The following is a 19,745-nucleotide window of genomic DNA, read 5'->3' as shown; positions in this document are numbered from 1 at the left end:
TATACCAATTTGAATGCAACAGCTTTAGAAGATACCATGTGACTTCAGCGAAATACCTGAATAAGGCCGCCCAGAGCGCCTTCAGGAATTTCCAACCATGTTTCCTTGTTGGCAACTGAGTAGACCACCTGGAAAAAAAAAAAAAAAATCAGCTGAGGATTCTTACAAGGTTAATTTCCTCTTTCTCACATAAACAGGACATGACTTACACTGACAGCACACCTAGCCATTGGCCTCCTTAGAGTGCAAAGCTCACTCCAAGACTGAAAATATTACATTTTTCTGTGAATGGTTCATTGCATTTGAGCTCGGGAGCCATGGAGTACCTGCTGCCGAGTTATTACTCGTACGAACTTCTGCCATTACCTGCAACAGTCCAAAATCACATATCTTGACTATCCAATGTTTATTAAGAAGACAGTTTGCACCTTCAGATCACGGTGAACTATTTTCATTTGGTGCACGCACGTTGACAACTACTCCAAGAAGAAATCTTAGATCAACAGTGCAGTGTAGTTTGACATATAAACATCTTAGTTCTGCTCCGGGAAACTAGCCGGCCCTTCAAAACGAGTTTCCACATGACTTTGAAATTAAATCTCTTTGCAGAGAACTTGTGATCAAAGATCTTAACAATATAACAGAATTTGTTTAGCAAGTTACTTAAAAGAGTTCAACAGCTCTCATCAACCAATGGTGATAAACAGCAAACCAAAAGCTGCTAAACATACTGTCTCAATACCTGATTCCTGACAGTACTATCACCATATGTGAATATTATCAATGAAAACTATCAAGTGATGTCAAGGAATGCGACAGAACGGGATGCCACAACAAAAAAAAATTAACTGGTTGCACTACGATCATCAGATAATGCAAATCCAATCCAAGAAGACAAAATAAACAGTGGCAAAGACAATACAATGCATGGGAAATAACATAAAAATTACAACGAAAAAAACATAATTTGATCGCACCTACAGATATCAAGGAGAATTTTCAATATCCTATGCCAAGTGGGCTGTTTTTTTTTTTGCCACTCATATGTACCAAGCATGCCTTAAAACTTGAAATATCAGTCTGGTAAAAAAACTTGGGTAAATTTGGGGGCAGATTGATTCTATTGGGACGTCAAAGGTGGCTGAAAAAGGTCCTTCTGGTTGAGAGTTGTTTGATAGCAGGGCCTCAACAGTTGCAAATATTGTTGTCTTACAAGCTTCATTTCATGGATATTTTTTGCTTCATGTATGCATAAACAAATAATATTTCAATTCAATACATTCTTACAAAGCGGTTCGCTTTCCCCACTACATACATCAGAGCACAGCTCACTAGCACCAAATAAAGATGGAAATCTTTTGTATGACTGAAAAACCTATTAGATTAGACTCGTTCATCAGCTAAATTGCCTATCATCAGCTAATTCCCTGCTAAATTGCTGCTGCAAGAGCAGCTGGAAATTCTCTTCAGCAGAGCTATGGGAGGAACAAATGCCATTGCCACAGGGAGCTTATCAGCCACCCCAAGCAAAGAACCTGTGGACTGAGACGTAGAAAAAATCAAATTATGATTCGAGTGGGTCTGAGAGGTTATATATTACGCATTCGATGGGTCATAAACAATTGAGGAATTGATTAAAAATCAAATTACCCTTACAGGGCATGATGCTACTATAATGTTGAAAGGTAATCAAAATCATCCCAAATATCTAAGTCATCTTGCCATAAATAATTATTCAGAGCACTATAAATCTGGCTGATCATCCAAAATTTGCTAAGAAAGTTTTATTTCCTTATTCTTGAATGAGCTATGTCAATTTAATGATCAGGCAAAAATCAGTAGCGGCAATCAACAGTACCAAGGCCTAGCTCCAAAGAGAAAGTGCTCTTCTTTGTGCTGTCACCAAACAGCCTGTCAGCTTGGAGATTTATGGATCTTCATGGTTTTCAATTCTATACAGTGGTGAGTAAACCATAGGTACCTCTCTGTTCCCAACAGTCAACTTATCTTAAGAAAATTGATATTTGAAGAACCTGCATTCAGGAAATCGTGACGGACTCTCTAAGCAGAACAGGTATTGGAACAATGACTAACAAATGTGATGGTCATGCAACTTACATGCAATGAAGCATAACCAATTTGAAAAGAAGATTTACATAGAATTAAAGACAAGCACTCATGTTATCTAGCTTGCTTATGATTAAGAAAACATAAATCGTACTAATAAATTTATATCATCTGATTTATTAGGGCATCTATGATGGTGATTGCTCAAGCAATCGAGATGACATGATCAAGCAATATTGATTGTGGGGTGTGGATCACAAGGCAATACTGACTACTGGATGCTGAAGAACTCATGGGTACTCGCTGGGAATGCAAGGGTACATATAGAGGAACATTGATTTACCTTATGGTGTCCGTTCGATAAATGCCATGGCTTCCTACCCCACCAAAGAATTGACTTCTCCACCTATTACATTGCCAACCATGTCGCCGTCACCACCACCTCCACCTAGCCCCTTGCCAACTACATGTGGAGATATGTCATACTCCCCATTCTGGGAGAAACTTGCTGTTGCCTATTTGAGTTTGCAGACATCTGCCTGCTCTATGGTTGCCTGTACTTACGAGAATGCAATGTGCTTCACAAGGAATATCCACAGCCACCTCCATGACTACCCCATTTGTGATATACCAGATACGTTCTGCCCCCAGGCATGACATCCTTAGCTTCTAGACTCCATTGTCAGGCCAAATGCTGTACAAACAGTACTTGGCAAGTGGCAAATGTCAACTAAAAATGAAATTCGGGTTAGCTGGATAGTGTTCCATCAACTAGATAGACCACCAAAATATCATACAATCAGCCTCTATGAAGAAGCAGTCATATTGCTCAAAGTCTGACAAGGCAAAGCAAAACATTTTTGTGCAATTTGCATGTTATTCTAAGTAGAGGTTTTTCTTCTTCTTCTTCTTCTTTTCTCTCTCTCTCCTCTCTCTCTGCGTGTATTTTTTTCTTTTTTTTTTTTTTTTTGAGAAACATCACCTGATAAGAGTTAAATAAGGACAGAATATCTTTGGCTTATTGTACTTTAGTTCTCAGTTCTAAACTTCAATTAGAATCCTTTCGCTTCTCCATGAAAGCATATAATATATGTAGATACACACACATGCTCTCGAGAGCATTAGGCTTCAAATGCTTCTCACTAATACTCAGTGATAAATGTCTCAAACTGAAAATCCACACCTTTGATCATGATCTACTATGTATAACATACCTAAAACCAAAAAACCATTTATTTTGGATGTTTCATGCTCACAAATCAATCAATCCCTAAATGAATTTTGTTGCAATATAGCCAGTGAGCAAAAGTATATCATACACTATATGTTTGCAAATTCAAATAATTAAATTTAATTTAAATACACTAAAATATATACAGAATAAATTTTTCAGCTAATATGGATACTTGTAGACTGTGTATCAAACTAAAATATAGTAATACCTTGCATCTATTCGATGTATGGGTAAAAGACCTTTAAAAATGCATGACTTTTTTGTTTCTAGGCATTTTACACATTATAGATCACTGGTCAATAGTGTATGTTTTCAGTTTCAGAGGTCTATTATTTATTTTTCATCGGGAAGCATTTGGAGTCAAATACCCTCAAGTGCATTTTAGCGACCTCTCTCTCTCTCTCTCTCTCTCTCTCTCTCTCTCTATATATATATATATATATATATATATATATATATATATAATGCATGTATTAGATATTCTTTCAGACAAGAAATATTATCATATTTTCTTTTAACCAATCACCTCCTGAAACCCAGTTGGCATTGTGACACCTGTTGGGTACTCAAATTAATTGACCAGATTGTGCCTTAACGTCCCACCTTATACATATCACCTAAACAGTGCTCTGACATTAGAAACTCATTTCATAACCCAATAAATAATGCCTAATAGAAGAACTGATTTAAGAATGTCAAACTTACCATTCCTATTGAATTGATGCCATGCATATATAGTTAATATTTAGACTAATCACCTATGCTCATAGGTTACTTACGTACTTAGTGCCAATAGTATCCTTAATTCCATTTTGCCTTTCTAATGCTTGCGGAGCATAAGTTATCATGGATGAAGTTTTAAGGAGCATCCAACTATTATCAAACCTCTGGTGTGGAAAAGAGATGAAATTGAAGCCTCGTGTTGTATGTGCCAAAAAAAAAAAAACCCTTGTGTTGAAGACAGCAGATGGATTTTCCCTACGACTGAAGACAGCAGATACTTCTTCATTATGAATTACGATGAAACTTCGAAATTCTTAAGATTGATATGTCATGTTAAAGTCACAAGTAAGCCCGAAAATAAGTAAGGCCAAAGAATAATCAGAGAGGCCATATCTTTAATGTGGGATCACTTCAAACAATCTTTAGGTTGCCAAAGTATTCTACTTTGAGAAACTATAGATTTGTATCATAATAAAGATCTTCTATATGCCATTCTATTTTGTAGGTTCAGCCATAAAAGCTGTGATTATTTAATTGTTAGATCTTATTTGGCTAAAACCAAAGAACTTAGTTCACAAGACTATATATACATATATGTGTGTACCAGTTCTTGCCACTAGAGGTGGAGAAAGCTAGGCCTCTATCAGCACATTAAAGATTTTGGATAAGTTGCATTTATGCTAGTTTTTCTAGCTTTTCTGTGGAGCAAGCTATATATTTCAAAAGAAATGTTTTATTTATATTAAAAAGTGTCAAAGGATCAGAAATATTTACAGCACTTCAAGAGCTTTTTGTTTGATGGTGGTGTAGCAATTGGAGTCAAAAGTACCATGTTTATCTTGTGTCTTTAGTGGCACATGATACAAAGAACTTGTCCACATGATCGTCTCTGCAAAACACCATTCACCTTGTTAAACTTAGGCCTAAGTATGGTGGCATCCAGGGATGGTACCCAATGGGCATGGATCCAGATCTTACTACGTCTACTCCAACATGTCTTCCTACTAGGCTTTTAGCTCTATGATGATGACTGTATTGATAGGGAGCACCAACAAGAGGGTCTTCATCAATGACCCCACACTTTAATTTAAAAATCCACATTGTAGTGCACCTGTTAGGACATTATTAGACTTTGCTTGTTATAGTACTCTAACCTCATGAATCTGTGCTGCAATAGAATCAGGATGGAAGGAGGATATACAAGTAATGAGAGAATATTTGGATATCAAGATAATCAATACGGCAGCAATAATTTCTCAAAGAAAAAGTATTTGGCAAGAATTGGATCTAGATTAGCAGAAAGAACCTTATCTACTCTCTATTCTTAATGTATACATGGTATTTTAAACATGCCCAGCATAATGAACCCCAGACTTTAGCTTAGAACTTTCCAGAACAAAATAAATTTCTCAGCTGCCAATCACTTAATATTACACAACATGCAAGAATAGAAACCATGCTAAATTATCTAGCAAGAATGCTTTGATGGGAGCACCATGGATGGCATCATACGCATTGTGCGTATATCTTATATTTATATTTTCTCATACAATATGTGTGGTTTTTTGGGTAAGATCTTGAACAACATATTGAATGGTAGTTCTTACAGAATTTATGCCAATTGCAAAATTTGGTCGTTTGAATACCACAAGCAACTAAAAAGGCATCTTCCCTGCAGCAGTTCAGCAGTATTAATTACTTAACTATCATATAATTTCTTAAACTATTGCTTTTCTGCAGATTAAATCAAAGAAAAAATAAAGCAGCCTGTACTACCAAAGTGGAACTTCCAGCAGACCTGTAAAATACCGTATGTCGTTTGATTTGTACAAGTAGATATGAAAAAGCAACAATAGAATAAACTGGGCCTAGATAGTCTGCAAGTTTGTCATTTAAATATTTAACCCCAGAATGCACTGAGAACTAAAGCAATTTCTCAGAGTTTGAAGCACAATTACAATATGTTCTGTAGACTATTATGTTTCCAGAAAATAAATCTGCAATCCAAGATCATTACTTGACATTAACAACCAAAGCACATAGATGAACAATGAGTTGAAGCATATATCAAGGGTCAAATGATAAACATTCAAAGCAGAAATCAACTGAGGAAAAAATCAAATTCCATAATGAAATATGTGTTTCTAACTTACATGCATACATGATCCCAGGAGCCATTATAAACTCCAAAGCCATCTATCATATGAATCTCAAGGAGAACTCCTCTTATTCAACATTGGAAGAATCAGCAAAATGAAACAATTTAATCACCATTCTTCAATTTATATATTTCAGTTGCCAGAGATGTTCTCCTGGCTGGAAAAGGTGGCCATCTAGCAGCAAGAAAAAGCCCAGCACCTAATGGGGATGCCTTAGCACAAGATTTCTCTGTTTCATCATACAGAATAGTATAATTATTGCTGCTCACATTCCTAAAGTAGCAACCAACAGTACTCTCATATCTGTACACTTGCTGAGTACTCCCAGAGCCATTAGTCACCAGATTTCCCTTCACCTTCATATTTCCCTGACCATTCTGTAAGTTCCTTAGAGAGCTGAACGAGAATCCAAACCGCTCTCCAGAGAACTTTTTCTCATTGAATCCTAACGTGATATTGGAAACCAAAGAGTAGGTGTCATTGACTTGGTCAGTAGTCCCCGTGTACATATAAAGAGGAAAGTTCTGATGCACTTGCTCCGAGTGCAAAATGGAAGATGGATGCTTGGTGTAAGTGCCATGATTAAAATCTATTGTCTGCTTCACCACCTGAATACTTCCATTACCTGCAAACTGCATCTGATTCTCATAATCAAACCTCTGAAAGAAATGGGTGGTGATCTTCCCATAAGAGGACTTCACCCACCCGGTCACAGATATTTGCCGACTTGCAGTGGTCTTGAATCGCCCATCGAGACCCTTAAATTTCGAAACCAGAGATGACATGAACTCCGGAGCTTCGTATTTGATGAGATTCCCGACAGTACGCGAGCTCTTGCTATCCAACCAAAGATGCAAATTTGCGTCAATATACCAAATATCCAAAGCATCGGTTACTCCGAACCCGAATTCATGGGGCTTGCCGTCCAAAATCTTCCCCAAAAACGGCGTAATCTCTATATCATAGGACGGGAGATCGAACGAGCCAATGCCCGTAATGGGTCTCCATAGCAGGGGATTGACTCCCCCAGTGTAGATAACAGTAAAGGGCCAGACAGCACCCACGACCTCGCCATCTAGTCTCGCAGTGACCTCTCTAAAGGGCCCGTTCCCGGGCAAATTTGTGAGATTGTTCGCTAATATATAGTCATTCGGAGGATTGCTATACCAGAACTCATCATTCTGGTGGAAGGAGACATACACTTCAAGAATGGCGCGGTAGGTGTTGGCCGGGACAGCGAGCTTCTTCTTCTGAATGTCGGAGAAATTCTGGACAAGAAACCACAATCCATCGTTCGACGGGAGGCTTCGAGACACCGGCAAGATCAGATCGGCAGGGGAGGCGAAATCGGGGACAGGGCTGGCGGGGGGGGCGGCGGTGGGTGGAGGAGTCGAAGAAAAAGTGGAGGGATACGTTGACGTGGTAGACGCCGGTGTAGGTCTGGTCGACGACGTTGCCGAGGTAGACGGCGAGGGTGTGGGGTCGGGCGAAGAGGGAGGAGTAGCGGGTGACGTCCTTCTTGACGGTCCAGACGATGCCGGTGGGGCGGGGCTCGGCGGTGCAGCTGCGGAGGAGCTCGACGCCACCGAGCCAGACGCCGAAGATGCGGTCGAACTGGCGGCCGCGGCAGGCGGCGGACCACTCGAGGACGACGGCGGAGGGCGGCCGGTGGAGGGGGCAGTGGGAGGGGGCTTGTAAAGGGCGGTGACGGGGGGCTTGGCGTAGGTGTTGCCGAAGTTGTGCTGGAGGACGAGGGTGGAGCAGGGCTTGGTCTTTGGGAGGGGGATGGGACGGGCGACCTCGAAGTAGGCGGTGGGGGAGGAGGGTTGAGGGCCCGCGAATAACTCTGAGGTCAGGAGTTTGGCTCTGTGGAGTGTGGCATTGGAGGTGGGAAGAGTTAGCAGAAAGAGGAGGAGGAGAGAGGAGAGGAAGGGGAGGGGAGAGGAGCCATTGAAGGATTAAGAGGGGAGAGGAGACGGCGAGTTCTTTCTCTGGTTTGGGTCTTTATATGCTTCACCCCGCCTTGTTTTGGTTGAAGAGGGCCGGATTTTGTTGGTACGTTTGAGAGAATTGGAGCGCCCAAGGAAAGTTTTTGATTGGGCGCCGAGAAAAAGGCAAATTTACGGGGAATGTAATTATGTTGCGAATCAAGTTTCGGCACGGCGCTATCGGGGGGATTCTTCCGACGTGGCGAGAAATTATTATGTGGAACGGATCCACGTAGACTGTAGATGAAATAATAAATCCACCTAACAATTTCACCTAGGAAGAAATGGATGGGTGCAGGCATTGGCTGTGACAGTCGGTGCTCGAGCTGTTCTGTTCGCGATTACAGCTGTCTACATATCAGGCAACGAACGTAATGCAACCAGCCGATATCGGGTACTACGAGGCGGTGTTTCGTGTATGGGAAATTCTTGCCGCATCAAATTCCGCTCCCAACCTATGTTTTATGTTTCAACCTTATCGCTTCTCAACATTCTTCCCCCTTGTCCCGCGTCCTTCCCTTCCATTTGAAACAGACGCGTCATTGGCACAGGATGTGCAACCAAATGAATCAAATGGCAAAATCGATTTAAATCATTAATTTTGATTTGATTTAGATTAGATTTTTTTAAAAAAAAAATTGATTTGATTTCAGTTTAAAAATTTTAAAAATCAAAAAATACTAATTTGATTTTTAAAAAAATTTGATTTGATTTCAGTTTAAAAATTTTAAAAATCAAAAAATACTAATTTGATTTTGATTTAAATTTTAAAAAATCTAATTTAAATCGAATCTATCTATCTATCTATATCTATATATATATAAGATAGATAGACAGATGATAAACTCTATTTTCTCAAAGAAGATCGTAATTCTATCTTATTTAGTCTATGTAATCTATTCATAAGCGACATAATTAGCTCATCTCATAAACTGTTCATTTAATATGATTAGAACTTAAAATAGATAAGAGCCCATTTAGCCTATTGGATCAGCTGCATATTTGATAGAAGATCACTGGTCCACAATCTGATAAATCAAATTGAACTAAATTAAATTTTTTAGATCGATTTGAACCAGTTTTTCCATCTAGTTAGTTCTGTTTTAATTTCAGTTTAAGAAACAGATTCAAGTTGGTTCAATTTGAAGATAAATTCTAAACCAATCCAAACCAAACCACGTATATGTTTATATTGATGATTACTTTTGTGGGTTGGGTCTCATGGCCATGCATGTTAGCATAGAGGAGTATGTGTAGAAAAGTGTGGGACAAGGCACGAGCACAACTCAAGATGGGCTGATACGATGAGAAACTATGCCGGGGAAATTATTACATGAACTAGGTTCAATGGACCAATCCAAATCTTGAGGCACATGTGTGATGGATAGAGGCACCCTCATTTGATCTTAAGTTGTTTAAATATAAGAGATAACATAGCTAGTAATTATTGAATTGCTCTACTCAATCTAGTTCATCTAATAACTAGATTTACGTCAAAGCCCATAATTAGTACCGATTCCATTTTTAGATGTCACATGGGGATTGAACCTTGCCGCCTTATAGTACCAACCTCTTGAATTGCATGATCTCCTCATGCTACAATATTTTTTCTCAAATACCATGATTAAAGTCAATGAGGTGGGAGAAGGGGTTAAAAGTGAATCAAATAATATCTGTTTGGATTCATTTTCCTATCCAAATTTATTAGAATATAGATAAAAATTTGAATATATGACTAATATTCATATTTGCATCCATATTTATTAACAAAAATGGATATGGATATGGATAGATAACTATCCGATCTATATCCAAATATCCGATTCTATCTATAACTTTGTATAATTTTATATAGTTTAAAAAAAAAATATAACTACATTAGCAGGCTATTAATTTGATTTATCATTCACCTAGTGATATCTTTGATTATTTATGTAGTCATAAAGTTTAATTATTTGACTTCTATCTATATTTATATCTATACTTTCCATATCAAATTTATATTCATATACGTATCTATCTAAAATAAATATAGATATAAATTTTTTATAATCGACTAATATTCATATCTATATTTTTTAAATAAAATAAATAGGAATAGGAATATATCAATCTCCAATCTGTATCTGATCTGGTTTCATGTCTAGGTGAGAGAGAGCCTAGTGGCGCCACCAAATGGATGCTGGTGCATGCATGAGGCAAGGGTCCACGAGTGGACCATGAGATGGTCAATCAGGGAGTATGGGCTTGTGTGGAAGGGAAAGAGAAGGTTTGAGATAAGGGTAAATATAAAAAAGAATGGTAACCGCTCTCAGCAATTTTAAATAGATTGCATTTTCAATTTGATAAAAAAATGGACATGCTCTGGATAAAAATGCGCAACTGTCATCATAACCAGCTTATTAAGACGCAAATTATATAAGCCATAAATGTGAGCAATCATTCTGCTAAATGTTGCATTGGAATTTCTGGTAGCAAACCGTAAATTAGGCAGGAATGCTAGAGACATAATGAGACTAGTTACAGCTGAAGGTGCAACCTAATCCTTCCAAATGGTTGCAGCTTTTCAATTACCGGCAAAATGCCAAAATATGTGATACTAGGATATGTCATATTGTGGCCAACTCTCCATCACCTGTCATGGAGAACGAACACCTGCAAAACAACATCCACGCAGACCGAATTTGTGTCCGGTGAGGACCCTCCGATATCTAAGTCAGAGAGGTAAGCCGTGATCTCTCTTCCTCTCTTCTCTCCCTTCCTTCCCGTGTTTGTGAGCATGATTGCCGACGACCGGAGTCGTCAGATTTTATCAAAAAAAAAATCTCCTATTTTTCATTATTTTTGGATCTCTGTCGATCGAACCTCATCGCCGGCCATTTTTGGCTCCACCGTCACCTTCACCTATCGTCGGACCTCCGACCGTGCCATCGCACTTCCTCGGAGCCCGAGCTATCGAACCCCCTCCCCTCAGTCCCTCCTCTGTTCGGCTGGGAAGAGAAAGAAGAAAAGAAAAGGAAGAAGAAGAAAAGAAAAGAAAAAGAAAAAGGAAAAAAAAAGAAAGAAAAAAAAAAGAAAAAAAAGAAAAAGAAAAAAGAAAAAAAAAAGAAGAAGAAAAAAAAAAGAATAATAAATAGACTCTCTCTCTTCTCTCTCTCCTTTTTTTCTTCTTTCTCTAATCTCTCTTTAGTCTCTCTTCATTTTCTCTCTCTTTCTTTCTCTCTCTAAACTTTTTTTCTCCTCTTTTCTCTCTCTAAGAAGACCTATAGATCTCGTATCATGCCATCTTTTTCTCTTCTAAGGGACCTATGACCCCGAATCGATTTAGTGCCTGGGAGATTTATCTGACTGGTCATTCAGTCAATCACTTTCTATTATTATTTAATTTTTTTGAATATATGAAATGAAAAATTGATCTTGATTTAATATTTTAAATATGGTTATCTGATTCATTTAAGGAAGACTAAAAATCTAGGATGATTGAAGTAAGTGGATTTTATGTTATTTATTTATTTTTTTTAAATAATTATATTTTTCATGCAAAAAATTATTGTTGATGAAATTATATTTTTCATAAAATAAGGATCAGCATATGTGATATGAAAAAGTATATTTTATTATGAGTATTGATTTTATGAATGTATTTTATGAAAATAATATGATTATGAAGCATGAATTTCATTGTTTTTTCCATCTATGTATATGTATGTTTTAAGAAAAAGATATAAAGATTTCAAAGGCTCTCAGATAGCTATGAACGAATCTCTTCGAGAAGATCGACATCCGGAGCTAGCATCCACACGAAACATGGCTCCGCCAACGGGTATAAAGTTGGCATATGAAATAAGAACTCTGTCGATTAAGAAATATGGTCCTGTCACAGGTATAATAGTGACCTTAGCATGAATATCTGAGAGCAATGTTTCAAAACTTGACATGAATACATGGCAAGAATGATTTATGATTTATGATTATGAAATATACATGATTTTATGCATGCATAATTGGTTTATAACTTGTTTTATTGTATACTCTATGAAATACTTTATGTTGTATTATCTGTTATTTTCTAAATATTGCATTATCATGAAAAACTTATGTTTGATCCGATAAAGGAGCACAAGTTCTATTTACTAGGCTAGTGTAGCTCATATTCTTTTTATTTTTCTTTTCTTATACAGAGAAATAGGGCTAGAACTGATGAAGAAAATTCAGGCTTTGGAGATCTGCGATGCAAGCTTGAAAATTTTGTAGATGAAGTTTAGTTATATGATGATCACGAACTTATAGTAAATAATTATTTTGAAATATAAATTTATATTTGATTTTGAATTTACATGCTCTGAACTAATATTGGTTTAATTATCTGATGAATAAAGAAATTGAATCTTTTTATTTGATGGATTTTAGATGATTATGATGGATTGGCTTCGTGTTATCATGGGCTCTATCTCTTTGTAGCATGGCCGTGTTATGTCCCGGATTTGAAACGTGACAGAATGGTATCAGAGCTTAGGTTATGATCATTGAAGATTATGATATAAGTGATTAGGATATGATAGAATAATATCAGAGCTTAGGTTTAAAATCATTGAGATTATGAAGTGATATCAAAATTTTATATATGATCAATAGGATGTGACAGAGTGGAGTATGATAGATGATATCAGAGCTTAAGATTATGATCATTAAGGACGTGATAGATTGATATAAAGTTTAGATTATGATCACTAAAGAATATGACTTAAGTGATATTTGAGCTTAAGATTATCATTATTCGAGATTGTGACTTTAGTAATATTTGAACTTGAGGCCAAGATCATGAGGAACATGATAGATATAAAAGAAAGGATTCAATAATTTGAATTCAAACCAATAGGTATTATGATAAAATTTATGCATAAGTGGCATATGATTTCTATAATAGAATTGACGATTTATATCTTGGATTTCAATTAGTAGGGTTGACCTGAGTACGAGAAGTGTTGACTCTGAAATGAAGTGGGAGGTATTGATATGTTATATTGGGTATATTTGATGACATTGAAATGCTAAACTTATATGGATAAAGGATATGATAATTTTGCTGATTTTGATGTTAATTTTTTTATAAAAAAAAATTAGTTTGGAAGTTGTCTAAATGATTGTAAGGTAAATCGAAGGTTAACTGAAATTAATTCTAGACATATTGGATTCTTAAGGAGTGGTGAAGCTTATGTAATAAGTTCAAACATAGAAAGTAGATGAAGATTTAATTTTGATGTGCTATGCCTAAGAGATAGTAATGACAAGGCAACTTAAAATTTTGCCTTAAGTTTTATATGAAATCTGAAAGTTGGATCTATCTTTGATTGATTTAACATACAAAGATATTTTTAGACTTAGATAATTTGATAAGTTGAGATCAGAGTGCGCAGCAAAAGTACGGTGGTCTGAATTGATTAAAAATATTAATCTTTTAAGTCAAAAGATATTATAGAATATATTAGTTATAAATAAAAAAAGATTTTATTGATAATGAAAGGATACTATAGATCTTAATCTAATCTGATCATAGTCCAATAATTTTTGCTAGTAGGTTATTTTATTGCAGATAATACCAAGAAGAACCCTAGATATCTCAAACAACATAACTTAATTTCGAAGATGAAATTATTTGAAGGGAGGGAGAATATAATATCCGGCCTATTTGGGCTTTGGACCAGGCCCAAAATCTCAGAAGCCCAACGAAAAAAAAAGTGAAAAGAGAAAAATTGAAGAAGACTCCCGCAGGGAGTCTCCTTCTTCCTATCGACTGGCTCCTAATCAGAGTCGGAAATGCTCTCGGGGAGGAGTCAAACTCCTCCCTCCGACTCTATTTAAGGGAGAAACCCTTATCCCTTCTTTCCACCAAAGAATCTCAAAGCGAAACAACGAGGATCGTCAGAAATTGCTCGCGGAAGCCGCACCGTGCTCACCTCGATTTCTTGTCGAAGAGGTCACTGGAGCTCGAGGTAAGCCGCGATCTCTCGTCCTCTCTTCTCTCCCTTTTTTTCCATGCCTGTAAGCACGATTGCCGATGATCCAAGTCGCTGGATTTTGTTGAGAAAAGAGTCTCCTATTTTCTCTTTTTTCAGATCTCTGTCGATCGAATGTAATCGCCGGTCGTCTTTGGCTCCACCGCCACCTTCACCTATCGTCGGACCTCCGATCGTGCCACCACCTTTCGTCGGAGCTTGAGCCATCTAGCCTCCTCCCCTCTGTCCCTCCTCTGTTCGGCTGGGAAGAGAAAGAAGAAAAGAAAAGAAAGAAGAAGAAGAAAAGGACAAAAAAAAGAAAAAAAAGAAAGAGAAGAAAAGAAAAATAAAAGAAAAAAAGAAAAAGAAAAATAAAAAAAAAAATAAATAGACTTTCTCTCCCTCTTTTCTTCTCTTTCTAATCTCTCTAGACTCTCTCCACTTTCTCTCTCTAAAATTTTCTCTTTCCTTCTTTCTCTCTCTAAGAAGACTTATAGATCTCGTATCATGTCATCTTTTCCTCTTCTAAGGGACCTATGACCCCGAATCGATTTAGTGCCTGGGAGATTTATCTGACTAGTCATTCAGTCAATCACTTTCTATTATTTTTAATTTTTTTGAATATATGGAATAAAAAATTGATCCTGATTTAATATCTTAAATAGAATTATCTGATTCATTTAAGGAAGACTAAAGATTTAGGATGATTGAGGTAAGTGGATCTTACGTTCTTTATTTTTTTTTTTAAATAATCATATTTTTGATGCAAAGAACTGTTGTTGATGAATTCATATATATTTTTTATAAAATAAGGATCAACATATGTGATATGAAAAAGTATGTTTTATTATGAGCATTGATTTCATGAATATATTTTATGAAAATAATATGATTATGAAGCATAAATTTTATTATTTTTTATATTTATGTATATATATGTTTAAAAAAAAGATATAAAGATTTCAAAGACTCTCAGATAGCTATGAACGAATCTTTTCGGAAAGATCGACATCCGAAGCTAGCATCCATATGAAATATGACCCCGCCAACGGGTATAAAGTTGGCATATAAAATAAGAACTCTGTCGATTAAGAAACATGATCCTGTCACGGATATACTAGTGATCTTAGCACGAATATCTGAAAGCAATATTTTGAAACTTGACATGAATATACGATAAGAATGATTCATGATTGTGAAATATATATGATTTTATGTATGCATAATTGGTTTATGACTTATTTTATTATATGCTCTATGAAATATTTTATTTTATATTATTTATTATTTTTTAAATATTACTTTATTACTGGGCTAGTGTAGCTCATATTCTTTTTATTTTTTTTTCTTATACAGAGAAATAGGGCTAGGACTGGTGAAGAAAATTCAGGCTTTGAAAATCTGCGATGCAAGCTTGAAAATTTTATAGATGAAGTTTAGTTATATGATGATCACGAACTTATAGTAAATAATTATTTTGAGATATGGATTTGTATTTGATTTTGGATTTAGATGCTCTGAACTAATATTGATTTAATTATCTGATGAATAAATTAATTATCTGATGAATAAAAGAATTGAATCTTTTTATTTGATGAATTTTAGATGATTATGATGGATTGGCTTCATATTATCGTAGGCTCCATCCCTTGATAACATGGTCGTGTTATATCCCAGATTTGAGACGTGATAGAATATCGACGTTTTCGAAGGGATTCGTTCATAGCTATTTAAGAGCCTTTAAAATTTTTATATCTTTTTCTTAAAACATACATATACATAGATAGAAAAAATAGTGAAATTCATGCTTCATAATCATATTATTTTTATAAAATATATTCATGAAATCAATGCTCATAATAAAACATACTTTTTCATATCACATATGCTGATCTTTATTTTATGAAAATATGATTTCATCAATAATAATTTTTTACATGAAAAATATGATTATTTAAAAAAAATAAATAAGGAGCGTAAGATCCACTTATCTCAATTATCCTAGATCTTTAGTCTTCTTTAAATGAATCAGATAATCCTATTTAAAATATTAAATTATAATCAATTTTTTATTTTATATATTCAAAAAAATTAAATAATAATAAAAAATGATTGACTGAATGACCAGTCAGATAAACTCCCTAGGCACTAAATCGATTCGGGATCATAGGTCCCTTAGAAGAGAAAAAGATGGCATGATATGAGATCTATAGGTCTTCTTAGAGAGAGAAAGGAGGAGAGAGAAAATTTTAGAGAGAGAAAAGAGAGAGAGAAAGTGGAGAGAGATTAGAGAGAGATTAGAGAGAAGAAAAGAGGGAGAGAGAGGAGAGAGAGTTTATTTATTATTTTTCTATTTTTCTTCTTCTTTTTTTTTCTTTTCCTTTTCTTTTATTATTCTTCTTCTTTCTCTTTCCAGTTGAACAGAGGAAGGACCGAGGGGAGGGGGCTCGATGGCTCGAGCTCCAACGAAGGCGACAGCACGATCGGAGGTTGGATGATAGGTGAAGGTGGTGGTGGAGCCAAAGACGGCCGACGACGAGGTTCGATCGACAGAGATCCAAAAATAATGAAAAATAAGAGACTTTTTTTCTGAGAAAATTCGATGACTCCGGTCGCTGGCAATCATGCTCACAGGCATGGAAAGGAAGGGAGAGAAGAGAAGAAGAGAGATCGTGGCTTACCTTGAGCTCTGATGACCTTTCCGATGAGAAATCGAGGCGAGCATAGTGACGGCTTCTGCGAGCGATTTCTGACGATCCTCGTCGTTTCGCTTCGAGATTCTTTTGTGAGAAGGAGGGAGAAGGGTCTCTCCCTTAAATAGAGCTAGAAGAAGGAGTTTGACTCTTCGACAGTATTTCTGACTCCGATTAGGAGCCGGTCGGGAGGAAGAAGGATACTCTCTGCGGGAGTCTTCTTCAATTTTTCTCTTTTCTCTTTTTTTTTGTTGGGCTTCTGAGATTTTGGGCCTGATCCAAGGCCTAAATAGACTGGATATTACAATTGAAGAAGAAGCTGCATCAACTCAAGATGGAATATCGAGCGTGCTTAATCAGTGTATTTTGTTTTTTTTATTTTTTGTAATCAAATCTGTGATCTAACTTCGATCCAACTTTGTAATTTTTTTTTGACAATAAATAGAAAAAAAATTTCTTCCAAGTCCAAATGTTTGTCTTGCTTGTGTGCAATGTCGAATTTGCCATGTAAGGCAGCTACCGAACATTGATCGATGGTTCAAGTGTTCGGTAGGACTTGTAGAATCATCAGTTAATTGTAGCATTGATGTACTTGATTGGAGTTAGGATAACGATGGTAAGTCGAATATTCTGTACTCAACATTTGGTCGGATTTGTACGTCTGATTATCTGATAATCGGTGGCAAGCCGAATATCCTTCGACTGGCTATGGCCAAGTCGGTATAGTTTCAATCCGACTTTGATCGTATTGGCATAGCATTCCGCTTAGTTAGGACTAAGTCGGCATAATCAACTTTTACAGTAGAAAGTCGAAATATGTTTGGCATCGAGGTATAGTCGATAATTTGGCTTTTTTAGTGAAAGTTGAAATATAGTCGGTAGTCGATATCTTGGCTTTTACAGTGAAAGTCAAAATATAGTCGATGTTGAGATAAAGTCGATTCTCTAGCTTTTACGATGAAAGTCGAAATATGTTCTGTACTAAGATGAAGTCGATCCTCTGGCTTTTATAATGAAAGCTGTGATACGGTCTGTACACCAATTTTTTCAGTGAAAATTGGGATACAGTCGATTGACCGTCCATCTGTCGGTTCATTACGACTCTGTAGTTGATTGAAATTTATGATTCTGAAATTCAATATTGCATAGTCAAATAGAATAAAATATCTGCTGTATTTTTATTAGCTAATTGTCGGAACAATAATAGCCTCATCATGAGGAGTTTGAATTTTTCGAACATCTTCTTTCGAAAAAGTTGTTATATTGTTGAGTCATCGTCGTTTCACCGACTCTTCTTCGGAAGTTACCCTTCAGTTCGGTTGTCCGGAGATCATGTTGATCACCCCTACAGTCGGCTGATTATTTATAGTTTTTCTAATTTGCGGCTGAGATTGTCGATCGATAGGTGGTTAAGTTGGCGGATCTCTCTGAAATTTTTTAAGGTAGCCTCGTCGAATCAGGACCTCTATCTCATCCCTAAGTTGAATGCATTGTTCAGTATCGTGACCATGATCATGATGGAACCGACAATACTTCTTTCGATCGTGGCTCCTCGATGGTGCTTTCATCGATGGAGGGTGTCGTAAATATTTTTACTCCTTCAATTTCTATGAGGATCTGCGCATGGGGAGCAGAAAGGAGAGTATAGGAGTCATACCTGTCATAAGTCAGTCTTGGACTCCGTCGTTGGGGTGAAGCTTGCTTGTTAAAAGGTGGCCAACTTGATTCAACCAGAGCTTCATCCTTCTTTTATTTCTTCTTCTTCTGACCTTTGCCTTCTATTTGGCGACAGTCAGAAGCTCCTTCGTCTGCACGCATATACTTGTATGCACACTCCAAAAGTTCAACATAAGTCCGAGAGAGAGTTTTATACAAAGATTATGTAAATCGTGATCCCCTTAGACATCTTTTCATGGCTGATATAGTCATGTCTTCATTGAGGTCTTTGACCTCAAGCATGGCTGTATTAAAACGAGCCACGAAATCTCGAAGTATCTCAATCTCTCATTGCTTGATCGAGAAGAGATTGTCAGAGGTTCGTGACGGCCTTCAATTGGTACCGAAGTGAGCCACGAAAGAATGTTCTAACTATCCGAAGAAGTATATACTTTTCGACTGAAGTCTGGAGTACCAAACTCGAGCAACTTTCTGAAGAGTGGTCGGAAAGTCGATGCACAAGAGGGCATCGGTTGCCTCCTGAATTATCACGAGAGCCTTGTAGCTTTCAAAGTGATCGATCAGATCGGTAGAGCCATCGTATGGCTCCACCTGAGGCATCTTGAATCGAGATGGAATTGGTTGGTCCAAGATGTGTTGAGAAAAGGGCTGGGCGGTGTGAAAGTCGTAATCATTTGAGAATTTTCGACCTTCCACTTGGAGCTGAGCAAGTCGGCGATTGATCTCTTGAAATTTATGATCATAATCATCGAACTGTCATTGCCGAAAAACTTTGGGGGTAGAACCTCCCGATGAGCTTAAAAAAGAAGCGGAGGGCATTCGCGGTCGTTTCCCCTTCCTAATACTATTGAGATGGGAAGGAGAGGGGGAATGCCGTGAATGATGAGTGATACGTCGAGAGTGTGGTTGTTCGTCTCGACAGAAAAGTCAAGACGGTCACTCCGGAGAAGGAAAAGGTGATCGCTATAGATGGCAGCGGCTATACCTGGACAGCACCGAATGCACCACTGATTGTTTCGCCGATGGCTGCTGCTGCTGCTGGGTCTGCTGTTGTTGGAGGCTTTTAACTGCCTCTGTAAGAATATTCATTTGCTGCATGAGTGTAGCAATCTGGACGTCTGTGATAATCATGAAACGTGAAGAACTAGGCTCTGCTATTGGAGGAAGAAGAGGAACCTCTTTTCGATGGGAAGAGTGCCTTACCGATC

General features: G+C 37.0%; 1 pseudogene; it reads right to left on the bottom strand.

Annotated features, from left to right (window-relative positions):
* Window positions 1-6,121: 6,121 nt before the first annotated feature.
* On the bottom strand, window positions 6,122-8,135 carry LOC140859381 (peptide-N4-(N-acetyl-beta-glucosaminyl)asparagine amidase A-like; annotated as a pseudogene).
* Between the last annotated feature and the right edge of the window lie 11,610 nt (window positions 8,136-19,745).

This window comes from Elaeis guineensis, chromosome 7, assembly GCF_000442705.2.
Source record: "Elaeis guineensis isolate ETL-2024a chromosome 7, EG11, whole genome shotgun sequence".
NCBI lineage: Eukaryota > Viridiplantae > Streptophyta > Magnoliopsida > Arecales > Arecaceae > Elaeis > Elaeis guineensis.
Note: the sequence above shows the minus strand (reverse complement) of the source record. Positions and strands in the feature narration are given on the sequence as shown.